We start from the raw sequence: 18,006 nt of genomic DNA on the forward strand, positions 1-18,006 counted from the left end.
GGCTGGAAGGATGACTTCTGAGCTTTCACCTGTGCAAAGAGGAAGATGAAAGCTGGAGGGAAGAGAACAGTGTTGCAGAAACAGGCTGAAATGAGCAGTTCCTCTTTTGCTGCGATCATAGATTCTGTAAACACTACATTGTACCTTAAGTCATTTTTTCCATTTTACTTTGCCAAGCATGCAGAAAGAGTCAAAGCCACAGGTAAACAGACCAAGGGGAGAAAAAAAGCAAAGTACGCTTGGCTAGCTTGACTTTTTGTTTTCCGGTTTGGCTACATTTTTACATTAACGCAAATTAAATGATGAAATCCAGAGAAAAGGGGGATAACTGGAGGGACAAAATACAATTCCATGTTTCTGTGGCTTAGATAATGGAGCTAGATGAGCAAATAAAGGTGTGGCTCAATATTTGTGGGGTAATTCTCCCTCCTTCTGCAAACACTAGGTTTCTGCTTGCTTCATGTCTATTATTTGCTTTTGTTTCTGACGTCTGTTTGAAGACTTTACCCATGACATTCACGTCTATCCCGATGATGGAAAGTGTTCATTGTGTAAAACGGTGTATTTAATCTCCTCTGTTCTAAGTCAACAGCACAGAAATTAATTGGAAGTTAAACTTCCAATGTATTATAGGAAGTCAGTTTTATATCTGCTTAAAATTCCTGGTAGACAAGCCTTGGAAAGCTGGGAAAAGGCTATAGTCTATAAATGACTCTATAGCTGTGTTGGGTTTTTTTATGCAGTAAGGCACTCTCAGGTGAGCTCATGTGTCAGTTCCAGGATGTGCCACGCAGGTAGGGCTAGGTGGACCAATCGCTGCCACACAGTACAAAGACCAACACTGTTCAGGGGAGGGAACAAGGAAATGAGGCCCTGCAGGACCGGTGGAACCATCAACTGACTGCTATTCTTTAACTTGGGGTGGGGTTGCCATTAACGTTTTTTTTTTTAAAAGGGAGGTTGGGAGATAAGTTAAAGAGCTGACTTTCAGGACTTACTGTATTAGAGATCTACTTGCTCTCACAAGAATATATTAGGGAAAAGCCTAAGAACTATACTAGTTCGCTGGACTCAGACAGAATTCGGTACAGCCTGAGGCAACGCAAGTCTACTGTAAACAAAAGACTGTAAACTTTACCTGGAATCGACATGCGAGTAAAATGTGAGCACACCGAGCAGCTGGCTTTGTGAAATGTGCCCTTCAGCGACCACATCAAAATGCCTCGAAGAGTTCAGCTGCCCTTCACAATATTTGTCATTTACATACCGGAGACCACGCAGTCACCCAGAAAACATCGTTACCAGACAGTGTTAGAACAACAGTAGTACAGTCCAGCACTGTCAGGTAAGATGGATCCTGAGAGCCATTTCTGTCACTGCTCAAGCATTTGAGCTGATCCACAGGGCCCAGAATGGGAGCAAGTTGCCACCAAACAATGATAGAGCGGTTGATATGATTGTAGTCGGCAGGTGGCTATCATCATCATTACCAGGCAGTATTAGAGAAAGTGATGATATCCAATGCTGCCTCGTAAGATGGAGATAATCACCCAAAACACGTCTGACACCGCCTAAAGTTCGTGAGGTCATCATTCATTCATTAACCTTCAATAAATGGAAATCTCAAAGAGTTTTCTCTAAAAAAAAAAAAAAGAAGAAGAAGAAAAGAACAAAAAAACCAGGGAAATTCAACTTTATCACATTAAATGTTAAGAATTTAGCTCAAAGACACGTAAAAATATGCAACTTTTCAGCTCCACTAAACGTCTGAACTTAACCACCACAGAGCCCACCAAACAGCCATACATTGCTGAAAATAGTACAGGAAATGGTAGCAGGGGAAAGTCCATATCTACAGACAACCTCTCTGCTGTGTAACTGCTGAGCCCTTGTTGTGGTTGGGGTATTTAGCTTAAACTTGCTGTCACAGAAGACTGGGCCACAGTGGTTGTTAATGATTGCCAAAACCTGTTCTGACTAGTCTAAATCTATGGCACGGCAAGGTTGGGAAGGCTGCTTTTCACACAATACATGGCAGTTACTAATTTCAAACACTAAAAGTTGCGCACATCCCTCAGCCTCAAAGGCATGTTAGCCCTCGGGGAGCTCTCTCTCACCAACGTCACACTGTATCCTTGCTGTTTGTTTTAGGTTGTAACATACTATTCTCGTTCGATTAAAGCAGCGTGGTAACAGAGCTGTTTCAACAGATGTTTAATGAATTTAAAGAAAGGAAAACCTCTTTTTTTCTCTTTTCCACTGGCGGACCTTTCGGGCCGTTGTCTTTGTGTTTGCCGAGTGATGAAAGGTTGATGGAATGCTGCTCAGCCCGACCTGACCAGTGCTGTGTATGCAGAAGGTCACTGAAACAGCCCTCCTTTACTGAATAACGTGGATCATTCACAGGTATAAAGCGTGAAATCTTCACACCCTATACTGAAATTTGAGTGTACATCATTATTCTCTAATAATACGTGCGGCGAGTACACTTTTACCTACAAAAAAAGAATTAATTAAAGACTAAACCTTCGATTTTAAATCTTTGTCCTTTTAAAAGCAACTAATTTTGAGGCATTTTTGGCAAGAGCAGCTTCACAGTCATCCTTAAAGCAACGCTAAAGTAGAGTACAGAGGGGGGAGGGAGAAGAAAAGAGTATAAGGGAGTGAAAAGTTCGGGGGAAGGAAACTGAGAATGCACCTGTAACCTTACCGTCATGAAAAGTACCCCAAGGAAAGAATGCAACAAAACCAAAGTAAAGTGAGCACGTTTAGAGGGATGGAGCTGTAGAAGAAAGAAAAAAGATCTTGAGTTTCCAGCCCGCTGCCTGAGAACACTCCGTCTTCCTCCCGGTCAGGCAGGCCCCATGAAATGAGAAAGCCAAGCAGACCTGCTCTCCCAGACTATTTAGTTAATCATCAGCATTATAAACCAGTGCTGCAGGCCTTCTGAGAAAGACAAGAGCATGAGAGAAAAAGAAAGAGGTGAAACAAAGATTAGCCTAGAAATTTGAAGCTGGTAGAAACAAGCTGTGAAAATAACAGTACCTTATTAAAGCAGAGCATGTCGTGTGTCAGTATTCAAATATCTAACCAGCTCCTACGTCCTCTCTGTTTGCCCCGCGTTTGTCCATATACTTCCTCTTCTGCTCCAGCTTATGTCAACGTATCGCAAAGCTTTTCTCCCATTGTGCTCTGCGCCGTGGGAGTTAGCTGTGCTCGCGGCTAACCACGCTTTTTGCCTGTTGGAAGTGAGGCGTGCTCAGGTAACTCTGCCCTCTCTGCTGGAATGCGACTCTGCTGTGAAGTGAACAACCTGATAGGTAAACTGGCCTGGGCCTTAATCAATAGTTGCTGTCTTTGTGAGAAAACAATGGCAGGGAAACCCAAAACCTTATTTAACTCCAGACCTTATCTCAGTGCCACCTAATTGGCCCTTCAGACTACTGAGGAGCTGCGTGGTGACATTTAGGCTACGATACTGCTTATCATCCGTGTGCCACTCAAGTTGCTTGCTAATGATTTTAAATGTGCACACTGTGATGGACTAGGTATACTTTTGTCTTTTTTAAAACTGTCGCTCCTTTGGCCAGCCCAGTCTCGTCCTCGTCACTTCACCTCCCCCATTTTGACTAAAATATTCAAAAAAAATTTGACTACCAAAAAACGAGATTTAAGCTTTTCCTACCAGACTTTTTAAGCTCCTCCCCCTGGAATACAGCTTTATTAGCTAAGTTATGAATATGAAAAAAGTTAAATAATTACTTTTTAACATGGTGCCAGGTCCCTGGTGGGAGATAGCATTACTCCTGATTAAGTGTTTAATCCCAAAACAAACAAAAATCCAAGTAGAAAATTTGTGTTTAATCCCAAAAGTGGAATTATTTTGTTTTTAACTTTAATTCAGAAAGTATTTATTGATGATGTAATTTTTCCTTGGTTTAAAAAAAAGAAAAAAAGTACTAGCCTAGCCTAGCACCGAGTTTCCTTAAATAGTCCTGACCCTTAATGCAGTGTCATTCACCCTGCAATCGTATTGCAGCTTGAATTTAACCTCTCACCCCATGAGGCGATAAGACTTACACTTCCCTTTCAGGTCAGACCTGTGCCTCAAACATGAGCAAACAATGTAAAATAAGTATCTGCCACTTTTTTCTGGCTTGCTGGTGATTAAATGTCACCCCACTGAAATTCTATTCAGTACTTCCCGCCCTGTTGCAATACACCAGCAGGGCAACTGGCACTCATGTGACTCGCAGCTATTCTACTGTATGAAAGAAATGAACAAATGTTTCACTTTCCACCAATCACAACCTTCCACCTCGCTCTGCAGTTGTCGCTGTACAGTAAGCAGTCGACATTTTCCCTCCATTTTCCCTTCTCCGTTTCGGACTTCCACAGTCCGCCGCTGCTTGAAAGCATGTTAATAGCAGCCTAGGAAACTAAATGTATACCTTCTATCTTGTGAAAATGCTCTGCTCTGATAATTCCAACTCCTGTCTCAACTTGTACTAAACCTCAAAGGTACGGAAAACGGATGAGCAGACATTTTACGTCTGTCTGACTCACTTCCACATCTGAAACGGGCAGTGTTGAGTCAAAGTTGAAAAGCCAAAAGAGAAAACCCGTAGGTTAAACGCGAGGGGAAAAGGCTGGATAATGTCGTCAACGGATTTACAGTTCAACAGGTTGAAGGAAAAAAAGTTACTAGTTAAGTTGATATGAATTTTCGCTTAAATTAACAGAAATGTTTGTTAAACAATCGGCTACTACTGTCATGCTATGGATTTGTGAAGATGTTTCATACCGTAGTGTCGTGGTTGTCTCCTCGTAAAGCATGTTTAAGTCTGTAAAAGAAGGAATCAGCGTCTAGCTTCATATCCTTTGACAAGTCTGGCAGTTTGCCTTTACCTGCCCCAACTGGTCTATCCAGTTTAGGAATGAGCGTTAGCCTCTATTGTTTCCTCTTCTTTCTCTCTGCTTAAATGGAGCTGAAATTTGATACACATTATTTTCGCTCCCCATTGAAACTACCTGGACCCTCCTATATCAGTACGCAACTGCCGAGGGCTTCACGCGATGACCTAATTTGTTTGTCGTACATTTCCTGCTCTTAGCCATCTACCGATTGTCCTTAAAGTTCTAACTCTGCCGCCGCTGAGCAACAGGTAATGACAACAGCACAAACTTTAAAGATGGAGAATGAAGACAAAGAGGGGATCGCATTTGTGAATTTACCCAGTCGTTCCCAGGTGTGGTCATCGATCCAGAAACCCCAGACAAGAGGCATCATTGTATGCGGGCTCCTGACGCCCTGTTGGCTAGTCTTTCGCGGTCCTGCTCACGCTGAAGGACAGTCGACCTCTGGACGGTGATTAGAAAGTTAAGGGGGGAAAAAAGCTGTCCTCGTCACGTAGATGCAGGCGTAGAGTCATAAGACAAGCCAAACCCCGGAACACAGCCAACCATTTCGAAGCGCGTCAGTCATCATCCTGCTGCCAGAGCAAAACTTGTTTTTTTCCGTGAGGCCTCATCGGCGGTGTGAAGCGTTTAAGCTCCTCAAGAAGACAGAGGCTGAATTTGTAAAGGGCTTGGTTTACATGTAGCATGACCTCCCCTCCTCCTCTTTCCCCCCACAGGTGTAATTTTCAGGTTGCAGCCAATCTCCTCGGGCTCTGCCGCTTGCAGGTGCGTCCCCCGCGCTGCCTTTAGCCAATGGTCTTAAAGACGAATACCCCACCCATCCCACCTCACCGGTTTGCTCACCTCCACCCTCCCCATCGGCCCCCAGGTACCTTGTTGTGTGTGTGTGTGTGTGTATGTTTTTATGATGTCAGCTCAAGCCTCTGTGGAAACGACCTCCTATGTTCTTATTACAACTTATTACTTCCCAACTGCCAAACACACCCATCCTGCTCAGGGAAAATAAATCATCAAGCCAGAAAAACTATTGGGGGTCAAGTATTTGAAAACATGTATCTTTAAGGTATTATGTCAAACTTTTACCTGCTTCCTAGAGGCATAAGCCCACCATAACCTGAAATGCCTGCCCTTTGCTCTCATAACTTCCCCCGGGCTCTCTTTGTGTCCACACACCTTTTTTGCCCCAACAATAACCCGTCTGAGTTTCACCGGGAAAGGACAGGTGTACAAAGTACAGGTGAGTAAGACATACTGAGAAGGAAACACCAGCACTCTGTGGTCAGTTTGAGTTGTGTGAAACGGGGGAGCAACGACAAGGGGCCTGTTGGGGCCCTTGGCCCTTAAGGGCAAAGAGGGGTATTATCCAAACCTGGTCAGGGCTTGGCTGGATGCTGGGTAAGGTCACTTTCGGTCTTGAGGTGTAATTATCGGGATTAGACTCAACAATGAGCACAATGCCAGAACCATATCCTGTTTCAGTAGGGGCGTGGCCGAGGTTGCAGCAGAACTACATTGAAAAAGATGGAATAAAGGCGATTGTTTGAATCTATAAAACACATAGCAAATAGACATTAGGGAAGGAAACTAGAATAAAATAATTTATTATCCACAAGTCTTTCAGTTTAACCATTAGGTTAGGGATGGTTATGGCAAAGCTCAATGTTCAGCCTGTTAACAGTTTGCTGTCGTTTACTGCTTTAGCTGACCACCACACTTGGTAATAGTTACATAGGGTGGGCTTAAGCATTAAAAGTAGTTTATTCACTTTTTTCCTTTTGACACCATCAACCTTGAGCGGACCTCAGTCTCTTCAAAGGAAGCAGTTTGTAAATTGCTCTGCTCTGAAAGGCTTGCTTTGTTTAGGCTTTTCATTTGCATACCAAATGAGGCAGGGACAGGACAGGGGCCTGACCTGAGCTTATTTGGCTACTGATGGCTATCTCGGCAGCCGGTCACGCAAGACGGGATGTAAAGACATCCATCACCAGCAGTGACCCAACAGCTTCAGATGTACAACAAGCACAAAGAGGCAAATGCTTACATGCATGCTTAAATTCAAAACTGCAAAAGCGTTACAACCCTCTACAATTCGGAGTCACTCTGTAGGTAGTTGGAAGCAGGACACAGACATATTCTAGTTATGCCAGAGCTTTCTATCTGCTAAAAGGGAGCTTTTCTTACCAGTGTTGCCAAGTGCTTGCTAATAGGGGTCTGATTGTTGTGGTTTTCGCTGCATTGTTGAAGTTATTGCAAAGCTCCGTGAGGTGACTGTTGTTGTTGTTGTTATAAATGAAATGAATTACTATGACTTGAGGACTTCACAAGGGGATTAAGCTAATCAGTAAAAATGACTTAATGTTTCTTTACAGTATAGAAAAATGAATGTGTGTGTGTGTGTGTGTGTGTGTGTGTGTGTGTGTGTGTGTGTGTGTGTTTACACAAAAGGCCTACAAACTAACACCTAAAGGCAGGTGTAAACTACGTCTGGAAAATGACAACAAATAGAGCGAATACTTTTCCTGTCGAGAATCCTTTCCGGGCAGTGACCGATACGTTAGGATACTTTTTCTATTCGCATGGGAAGTTTGTTCTCTGACTCATGATTTTTCCATGACTTTGCTTTAAATGCTTTAGGTCTTATATGTTTACTGATACCTGATACACTGCTGCCCCGTGTACTTGGTTGTATCCTTGTTTGCGTTTATAGGAACCTGACAGCCAAACATGTGGATCACATTCTGGATCCACACTAGAACTTGTTAACTAAGAAAAGGAAAATAATGACTCACGCTTGTTTTATTTTATCCTGTGCTGTTACTGACAGTTTCCATGTTGCCCTTCATTAACCTGCATTTTGTATCCAAGGTGACTCGCAAAGCTGGACATGTATCTCCCCCCAGGCCTCAAAAGTAGACTATATTTCTGTTTTTATGATGTTTAGCCAACCGAAAAATCATAGTGCACTGAACAGGTGACCTTTGTGGCACACTCCGCCCTTTAAAACCCAGTTCAATAAAGTGTGTTTACCCCCCCACACCCCCAAATATTCCCACATAACCACATCTGTAGCTTCGGGCCTTACACACACACACACACACACACACACACACACGCACACACACACACACACACACACACACACACACACACAAGACTCTGAACGTGGCTCGGTTGATGGTGCCAGAACAGCTGCTTGGGCATTTCTTAACCTGCAGATCTGCTGGGATTTGCACACATAATCATCTCTAGGTTTTACAGTGAATTGGCCAAAAAAGAGAAAATATCCATTGAGCAGCAGTTCTCTGGGAAAAATGCCTTTTTGATGCCAAAGATCAGAAGAGAACGACCTGATTACTTCTAGCTGATAGAAGTAAAGCTACAACTCAAATAACCACTCATTACAACCAAGGCACGAGAGCTGCTTCTCTGAATGTACAACACACCAGATCTTGAGCTATAGCAGCAGAAGGCCTCAACAGGTGCCACTCCTGTCAGCTAAGGCTGATAAACACACACTGAAAGCATCCATCATGCCTTCTATCAACAGTTTATGCTGCTGTTGGTGGTGTAATGGTGTAGGATATTTTCTTGGCACACCTTGGGTCCTTAGTACTCTTTAAACACCACAGGCTCCACAAGTGCTGTGGCTGATTGTGTCCATCCCTTTATGATCATAGTACCCATCCTCTGATGGCTGACATGTCAAAAAAGTAAAATCCTCTCAAATTAGTTTCTTCAGCATCGTGATTAGCTCACTGTACTCAAATGGCCTCCATGGTTACCAGATCCCAATCCATTAAAGCACACTTGGGATGTGGTAGTGCAGGTGATTTGCATCATGGATGGACCAAAATGTTTCCAGTACCCTGTTGAACTGGTGCCACTTAGAATCAAAGCAAAAGGGAGGTCAAACCCAGGACTAGGTGCAACTAATAAGGTGTCTGGCGAGTCTAGGTACTAAAATCTGATATGGAAAAAACAGCTTCAGTGGTGAACGTTTCACACATGTGCTCCTAAAAGGTTGAGACATGCATATAGTATGTCAAGCTTCTACATGTATAATTGTTTTCTACTTTCCTCCAAACAAGTTGTCAAACTTTATTTATTTTCATATTATCCTAACATTATTCTTTGCAGCATGCACGTTTTAGGAAATAGCATGAATGTCTAAAATTTACAAAATTTTTGCAATGTGATCATCGAAGGCAATGATAGACGGCCTGACAGGGCATGTATCAGCCATGTATCATTTTAAATAAGGCCTGTTTGGGATATTTTGGGTATTCAGAGACCCACCAAAGCTTTTACACGTATCAAATATAGCTTGTCTGACAACTGTTTCGATACTGTGCACGTGCAGATGGACCTAAATGGAGTAGTTTTAATAAAGGTGTATGTGTGCATGTCTTGAAGTAAATAGACACCTTGTACTGTATAGAGTCACCTGTGAAACTGATCTGAACAATGCAGTATGCTGTGTCTTATAACATATTCATCAGTTATGAATAATGAATACCAATCTTTCCATGTTAAAGTGAAAAGTCAGGGGTATAGTAGTTGTTGTGAAAGCTGCTGTTCTCACAGGTCTCTTAAATTGGAGGCCTTTAATCGCTCAGTACGCACTAAATGATTGTTCGGTCTTTTCTATTGTTTTATCCACCTGTCCGCTTCTCCTGCCCTTCTGCTCAGGTGACTACGAGATAATTATAGAGATTTACGTTGTCTTAGAAGAAATTGGAGGACTTAGCCCAGGTGTGATGTTTAAAGGTCCCTCATTACACTGTTCAGCACTCAGCCACTGAGTTCTACCGAGTCTCTCGCCAATTAGCTCCCTGTCTGCCAGGGCAGAAAAACCACCTCACTCGCTCAGAGCAGATAACAGAAATATGGAATACAGCTTTTGTTGGTGTCATTGTTGTTCTTGCAGTTCTTTTTGTACATTACAGTGTTTTTAACTCTATATTGTACTTTTGCATTTGCCCTGTTGTTGCAAGAAACAACAAGTCTCACTTCTTTTCACAAAGCCTGAGAATCACCAAGGGAGCAGCATGCACACAAGCAGTCTAGCAGCCGCAGCCGTGCTCTGACTTGCCGCCTGCCACCAGCAGCAGGTAATTGGCCCCAAAGGATTTGGTGCGGGAAGGTGTGTGTGGATGGCACGGTTGTATCCCATAATCTCCAATGGGCCATATTGCTATAGGGGAGCGGAGCGAGGCATACTAATTATTACTATTTCACAACACAACTGTTTGGCTCCAAACTGCTGCTGTGATCAACTTGACATCCACGACACGCACAGAGATAAATGGAGTAATATTCAGAATTCATACATGACCATAATCCACATAAATATACCCACTGTTGAACGTTAATGTGCTCTAAATATGGTCGACACAAAGGTTGGAAAAGTAAAATTGTCATATTAAAAAAAGTAAATAAACACACACACATGCACACACTGGCAACTGAGGGGTGTACTTACTACCAAGCAAGATGAATGGGTTAGTGAGCTATGTCGAGCTTAAAGTCAGATTGCTCTGTATCACGAAAGTGGCTCGCTTTTTACTTGGCTAAATCACCATGGCAACTTATGCTGAACACATAACCTGGTTGGGAGCAGGTTTAGAGCTTCGGTTGATGAAACAATCGTCTGGAAGTGCCGCGTTTTAACTGATTCTTCTGTTTGCAGCATGTTTTGAGCACAATATAGATTTTCTGCTGAGGGAATACGTTTTATATGTGGAGTTTGTTAAGTCGTGCCTTACTAGCGTCATAAATGAAGAAGCCCAGGTGTAAAGATGTAAATGTAAAATTGTTGAAGTAGAAACTGCATCAGTGTTTTTGTACTTCTAATCTGCTGCTAAACCTGTTTTACGCTGCTGGAATTGTAGCTGCTAGAAACACAATAGAGAAACTAGAGTATGTTTCATTTATTATTCTGTGGGACAGTAACATTTGATGTTTAAAAGTATCCAGTTTAAGCATAAGCATTATTCCTAAGGACGTGCTTGTTAAAATAAATATATTAACTCAAACTAAAAATTGAAATTTGTCCAGTCTCTGCCCTAGATCACCAGATTAATGATTTTCTGCAGCATGAATCTCTCTCTCACAACACTGCTGAATCTTACTGTTGTGGGTTTTTTATGTTCTTATCACCATTTCATTATTATCATCTGATAACATCTCTGATTGGACTAGGCGGCTCTCACAGGCTTCATTTTCTGTGAAGAAGGGTCACATGACGAGCTTGTAGCCTGAAGCAGAAAGCACAGCTCAACAGAGAAAATAGAAAACCACTGTAATAATACCTGTTATCTCCACTTGGGGTTTTAGATTTTTTTTTTAAGCCAGCAAACACAAAGACAGCATGAACTTCCTTCATGGTATACCCCTCTGGCCTACAACCATCACCTATCTCACACTCTGACCACATTACGTAACATACAGCTGTCGTTTTCCCCTCCACATGGTAACATTTCAACTCAGTATCGCTAAATAGTGAACTAGTTTTTACAGAAATTGTAGACATGATGATGTTGTAATGATAGATATTAATAGTAAATATCATGGGGCAGCCAAGAACATTATGCTAATAATAAAAGGGATGTAAAACTGTAAGTGTGATGTGTCATCTCATTTTAATTAATTGCATTTTAATTTGTGGTAAAATGTATTACCACATTATTTTTTGAAAAAAAGCATCCATTACAAATCATTAACTGCAAAGTTAATGATAATAAATTAAGTCAGACCTCAGTGGTACATGAGAAGCACATCTTCTTAAAGTCAAGTTCAATGTCATCTGAATGGATTCTTATCCATCCTAAAACTGCATGTATAGACACTCACACGCTAAAGTTTGACTCTTGTTGCCAGTCAAACACACCTGCAGAGCAGCCGGCTGGCTCAAATTTCAGTCATTCGCCGTCCAGACGCTGGAGTTTGTTTAGGAAATGAGCGTAAATGGTGACCTGAAGGTCATCATTCATTATGTCGTGCTTTAAAAAGCTTGTCAGCCTTGCCTTCTTCACATCCAAAACTGGCATTGTCAGTCTTTAAAGGGTTTCTGTGTGTTCAGTTGGACGGCATTATGAGGTGCTAGGAGAGCGTACCATCTCCAAACACACCTGTCCGTTTCTTGCAAAAGACTTTCCATTTGATCTCATGTAATTAGCTCACTGTATAATGCGTTTACTAAAGCATTTGAATGAAGGCAATAAAGATTTTTCAAGGATGAGATATCTGCTTTAGCTTATGTGCATGTCAGTTTCATTCAGGCATGACAACATGAACAGGAGCTGAGTGCCCATTGCACAGGCCTTTGAGTCTTTGGGGCAGAGATTATTCTGAAAGGAAAATCATGCTTGGACAGCACATACAGCTGATTATCAAAGGTTCATCAATCAAAGTTATATTTATGATAAACACAAGTTCAAAACTGCTTTTAATTAGCCATAGATAATGTCTGGTGTCGTAACAGCATCACCATTCATTTTTAACTCTGAGACCAGGCGAACCAAAGGGAGGCTGACAGATAAATGTAAACTGGAAGTAGGTCTACTCGGTGCTTTGTAAATAAATCACAAGTCTGTTTTAACCAGAAGTCCCCAGGAAGTGAATATTAACTGAAACTAAATCAGGAACTAAAAGTCCTTCTTGTGTAGACCTGTTTGCATTTCTACCACACCGGAACGACCGAGACCAAACAGACAAATTCCAAAGATTACATTTTAAGAGAAAACTTTGTGATCTTTGTATTGTTTGTCTGATTCTTACACACCATACAGGAAGTAGTCATAGTTTTGAATGTCTGCAAACATAAAAGGTCACCTCCAGTCCCAGTATTGATACAATTGGCAGGCATTGCTTGCTGCTCAATGGAAGCCATTGTTACTGCTAGAGTGGCAGAGTTTGTCTTCAAAGGATGGTGTTTGCTGACACGCACTTCAGCACTCTCAGAGAATTTCTTTATCATGTCCTGTAGCATGAAACATTTGGGACAGGAGGGTTTGGGGCTGATTGGAAGAATGCTAAAAGAGCCTTGCAAAGATAGAAAGCAGTTCCCAGTGGTGTCTTTTATACTGAAACTTTTTTCAGCTGCAAAGATATTCAGGGACTAGCCTGAAAAAACCCCTGCAACGACTGATCCATTCTCACAGTCTGCCCTTTTTTAAAATTTTAGAATTACAACTCTTATTTCTAGATTTTACCAGTGTTTTTAGACCCAAAACATGTTCCATGAAATATGGGAAGGGAGTGGGAGGGCAGGAGCTGTGCCAGTTTTACAGTGTGAATTATGTATGGATCTTCAAACCTTCAGTAACAGAGTTCAGCAGAAACAAAGTCTGTATTCAATTTTTTTTTGTTTGCAGCCTTTTTCATTCAAGTGTAGCATTCTTAACTCTTATCATCACTTTAAATAAAAAGCTCAGAGAATCACTGACGCTCTAAAAGCTGAGCCTAGTCACTGTAACATGGTATGAACTGTCACGACAGGCCAAAAAATATGGGAAATTCATTTCTGAAGGTTCATTTCAGCCTTTGTGCCCTGAGGACGGCCACACATCACACACTGAAAGAAAACACAGTGTCTACAACGTTTTTTGGTAAACTGGGTTAAAGCAGCGGCCCCCAACCTTTATTGCGCCACGGACCGGTTTATGTCCAACAATATTTTCACGGAACGGCCTTTAAGGTGTGGCGGATAAATACAACAAAATAAAACCAGTATTGGTACAAAAAAACAGGAAGAAGATTTATTCATAACACACGGGAAAAGACCCAGGGAAACCGAGTTAACGATAAAAATGCTAAAAATAAATAAATAAAAAAAAATGATAAAACTGATAAAAACCCTGAAAACCATAAATTTCACACCCGAGCCTCAACTCTTGCAGCCCAGTACCAAACGACTCATGGACCAGTATTGGTCCGCTTAAAGGATTAAGTCCCGTAGTTTTTCATTTTATGTTGACACTATAACTTTTGCAAACTTGTGTCTCAATGTTGCTAAAAATACTTGACGTGTACAGTGCATTTTTTGTTTATTCTTTTGTTCTTTGCATGTTAAGTAATAACTGATCTCTCCCACACTGTCTGCTTTGAGGAGGGGGGGGCAGTAATCGCAGGTTTTGCAAATGATGCAAGATGTGTTTGTGATTTGGAAGCTCTCCAGGGAAGCAGGGTTCAGGTGAAGACGCCATCAGGAAGCGTCCCACTGGGACCAGTTACCAAGAAACACAGCCCTCAACCCCATATGCACCCTCCACTTCCTCCAAGTGTCAGGGCCGAGGGCGAAAACAAAAACCACCCACACTGCAGCAGATATTGCGAAGTGACCAAAAGCAGCCGGAAGCAACTGAAATGAAACCTGCTTAAAAGTATAAAAAAAAGCTTTAAAGTCCACATCAAGCCTGAAACAGCTCAGTGCCAAGGCAGCACAGTCACACTTCTCAGAAACAGCTCCGGCTTCCCGCATCACCTGTTTACTACTTCTAAAACTAGTCTGCCTTTTTAGGTCATCACTCTCAGTCGCAAACAGGTGACACTACCTCCATCCCAGATAAGAAATAACGGTCAGCCCCCATGTGGCCCATATTTGCAGTTTGTATGGGCCATACTTGGTCTTGACACTAACAGGGTAGGTCTGGCTGCTTCAACATATCGAAAGGATCCAGATGTTAGGGGTTTTGTGGCATTTGGATCACATCTGGCAGGTACAGCCTTTTAGAGGGTCGTAGATACCAAATAAAGCCCAGATCAGACCCAAACGCTTCTCAGTGTGATTTCTTTCTTTCAGAATCACACGAAGAGTCGTCTAAACATTAAACTCTGGTAATAAAAGAGAAAACTAACTGTACACACTGTACTGTAACTTACCTCTGAACTACTTTTACAGTGTTTTGCTATTACACATACTACGAATCTGTTTGACTTGACTAGGAACTCATCATAAAGGCTTTGTCTCTCATCACTGTCTGTTGCCAGTAAATTACTGCCGAGCCATATAAAATGGATGCAATTAAGTGAAATTTATAGCTTAAATCTCTTTGCTGCTCTTTGAAATCCTGAACGTCGCTGCCAAAATATACATCTGACCTAAGCGGTAAGGGAGGGGAATAGGGAGATACCGAGAAATTCAACCTTTCCACTCAAACTTTAAAACAAGGGGCCGAGGGCTAAGAGATTTTTAAAATAAGCTCAAGAGTGAGCCATCTTCAGCTAATCTGCAGCTATTCTAAACACAAACTCACACTTCATTAAGGAACTCGTGCTGTGGCTCGCTGTGAGCACACTGCATATCGGATCAATGCAGGAAAAAGCTTTTGTTCCTCATGCAAACAGAGTTCAGGTTCCGCAACTGTAAGTGGTGTAAGAGCTGTTGAATGTTTATGTGAAAGGAAACAGATTTCCCCCTGAACTGAATAGATCCCTTTGTGCATTTACAGTATCGCTTATTAAAAACACGCCAACACTCATTGCTGAGCAAATGCTGCAGCGAGAGAACTGACAGGGACTGGACATATAGAGCATATATCCTACATAGTGGACAGCAGAGAACTTCAGTCTCGGACTCCTGGCTTACTTGTGGGTCTCGGATATTTAAAAGTAGAATGGGGAGCAGAGCCTTGAGCTTTCAGGCCCCTCTTCTGTAGACCGAGCTTCCAGTTTGGATTCAGGAGACAGACACTATCTCTACTTTTAAGATTAATCTTAAAACTTTACTGTTTTAATAAACCTTGCAGTTAGGACTGGATCAGGTGACCCTGAACCCTCCCATAGTTACATAGTAGGCCTACGATGCTGGGGATTTCCCATGATGCACTGACTTCACTCACCTTTTTCACTTACTATGTGTTTAAACACCACTCTGTATTTAATCATTAGTTATTATTAAACTGCCCTGTGTGGTGACCTGTCCAGACGAATGGATATTAATCTCTTGCTCTCTACCAGTGCACATCTTTTGTCCCGTCTCCCTCCCTCACAGCCAACCAGCTGCCCCTCCCCTGTTGGAGGTTTCTGCTGTTAAAAGGGAGTTTTTGCTTTCCACTGTTGCCAAGTGTTCGCTCGCAAGGGGTCATGTGATGGTTGAGTTTTTATTTCTCTATTATTGTTGTGTCTTTACAATAAAAAGGCGACTGTCTTGATTATAAAACAAAATTGAACATCAAATAGTAAGCTACACCTTCCTTTCTACATAAAGCAAAAAAGTGTTACACTGAATGATGAATGTTTTCTGCTGCTAAAAGCTGCACTTGAATTAGATAATTATATAGCTAATCATATAGAGTATATATGTGAAGCACAGGATTTGATAAAAAGGAGGTAGGATTCTGGAAAACCACTCCAGCTTCGACCTCAGTTGACTCCCAAATCTGTCCTCAGATTTAATTCATAGAGCTGGCTATGCAAGTAAATCATCAGCACATGAAAACATGCGTGTCAAAGTCCACAGGCCTAAACATTACCTCGGCCTCTCTGCTGCACCAGCCTGTCATAGTAAGAGGCTACACATTAACATATTCAGCACAAAGGCTTCCTCAGCCACGGCTTTTACAACGCCAAACACACCCTGTGGATTCGGGCGCCGCTCTGTAAACACTACAGTTTCCAGACGGCAGGCAACTGGGTTCATATAATCCTTACGGCCAATCAGAAAAGAGGCAGCTAGGTGCAATACAATGCATGAGAACCTGTGGAGGAGCAGGTGCCATGGAGACCAGCTGTTCATCGGCTGAGGAAGTGAAGGTAAGGGCTGTATTTTGGCGGGCAGAGTGTGTACACTCATCCCGTATGATGCTGCTGTTTTATGGCCGGCGCTCTGTTCATGGCAGTGTGTTTATGCTATCTAATCTGCGATCATTCAGGAAGACACTGGCATTAAGGAGCCTCTGAATCAACATACTGAAATTTAGCCAAGAGTAGGCACCATAAAACAGCTGAAATTTAGCAAACACACCCCACGAGCTAACTCCACCTTGACATTTTAGGATTAAATACGACTAAACACTGCCATCAAAGCTCCTGTCGGTGCATATCCAACAAGAAAAACCCTCCCTTCTCCTTTTCCACAATGTGTTTCTCATAAGGTTGGAAGGTAAAGACACTCAATAGATGTGGGAAGTCCTGCAGCTTTGACCCCACCTGACCTACCTGTGGATGAGCATAATCTCTGGCCTGGATGACCACCCAGTCTCTCCTTTCCTTCAAAGCAGGCCGAGAGGTGAATCTGCAAACGTGTCCCCGTAACTCACATCTCCTCTAGAACCTCACACTCTCCTGTTCACCCGGTGCTCTGAGACCAAGTGCATTTAAAACGTGAACTGGGAAAAACTGAGGAAAAGATGCTGGCAGCTGGTGATGTGTGTTGAGAGGAATGCACCGGTGTTATCACTCACTGAGTTATGCAAGAGCGATCCGGTGGAAACCTTTGCCTGGTACAGTATTGGGCCTCAGCCTGCTTGTGCATAAGCTAAACACACTCAGTGGCGCTCTGGCACATACACACACACAGCCGAGCAGTTCCTGCCCTGAGGATTTTCTAATTACCCTCAGTGAATGGGAGGCAGTCGGACACACAGAGGGCCAACCGCCTGGGTTATCACACACACTCACCCAAGACTCCCCTTTTTTCTTCCAAATATACAGTAGTATTTTTAGCTTTCATCTATGGCTTTTTTCCCCTAAGAAGCCATAAAGTATATGGGAGGTATCCTGAGGAGAAGACTTGTTCTGGGCAATGCTGTAGGCCAAGCTATAACGAAAACCTTTATATCAGTGTGCTTTCAGTTCCCTCACAGAGGGAACTCGTTACAGAACATTTTCAATGCAAAGTTTAAAATATTCTTGTTTAAGGCTGCCTTTCAACTTAGAGCCTGTTTGTTGATCAGAGGCAGAAGAATAGAATATACGTTGATTTATCTGTCAACATATTTCAGTGCAGAAAAAGATCCTGATTTGCACTTTGCTATTTTTCCCCAAAACTCTTTCACACACAGAGCTCAGGTATACAGACACTGGCTGCTTTATCAAGCTGCTAATCCAGTTTAAAGTTTCTTTAGAGTGGCGATGTCACTCTCC

General features: G+C 42.3%; 1 protein-coding gene across 1 annotated transcript in view; it reads right to left on the reverse strand.

The window, feature by feature from the left end:
- ttll10 (tubulin tyrosine ligase-like family, member 10) overlaps positions 1-17,210 on the reverse strand; it is a 33,498-nt gene extending 16,288 nt beyond the window's left edge. Inside the window, exon 1 of the mRNA XM_005730768.1 lies at positions 17,080-17,210. The gene's annotated coding sequence lies outside the window, so the exon portion shown is untranslated. The remainder of the gene's footprint in view (positions 1-17,079) is intronic.
- Positions 17,211-18,006: the final 796 nt, after the last annotated feature.

This window comes from Pundamilia nyererei, unplaced genomic scaffold (genome assembly GCF_000239375.1).
Source record: "Pundamilia nyererei isolate P.nyererei 1_Seehausen unplaced genomic scaffold, PunNye1.0 scaffold00039, whole genome shotgun sequence".
Classification (NCBI taxonomy): domain Eukaryota; kingdom Metazoa; phylum Chordata; class Actinopteri; order Cichliformes; family Cichlidae; genus Pundamilia; species Pundamilia nyererei.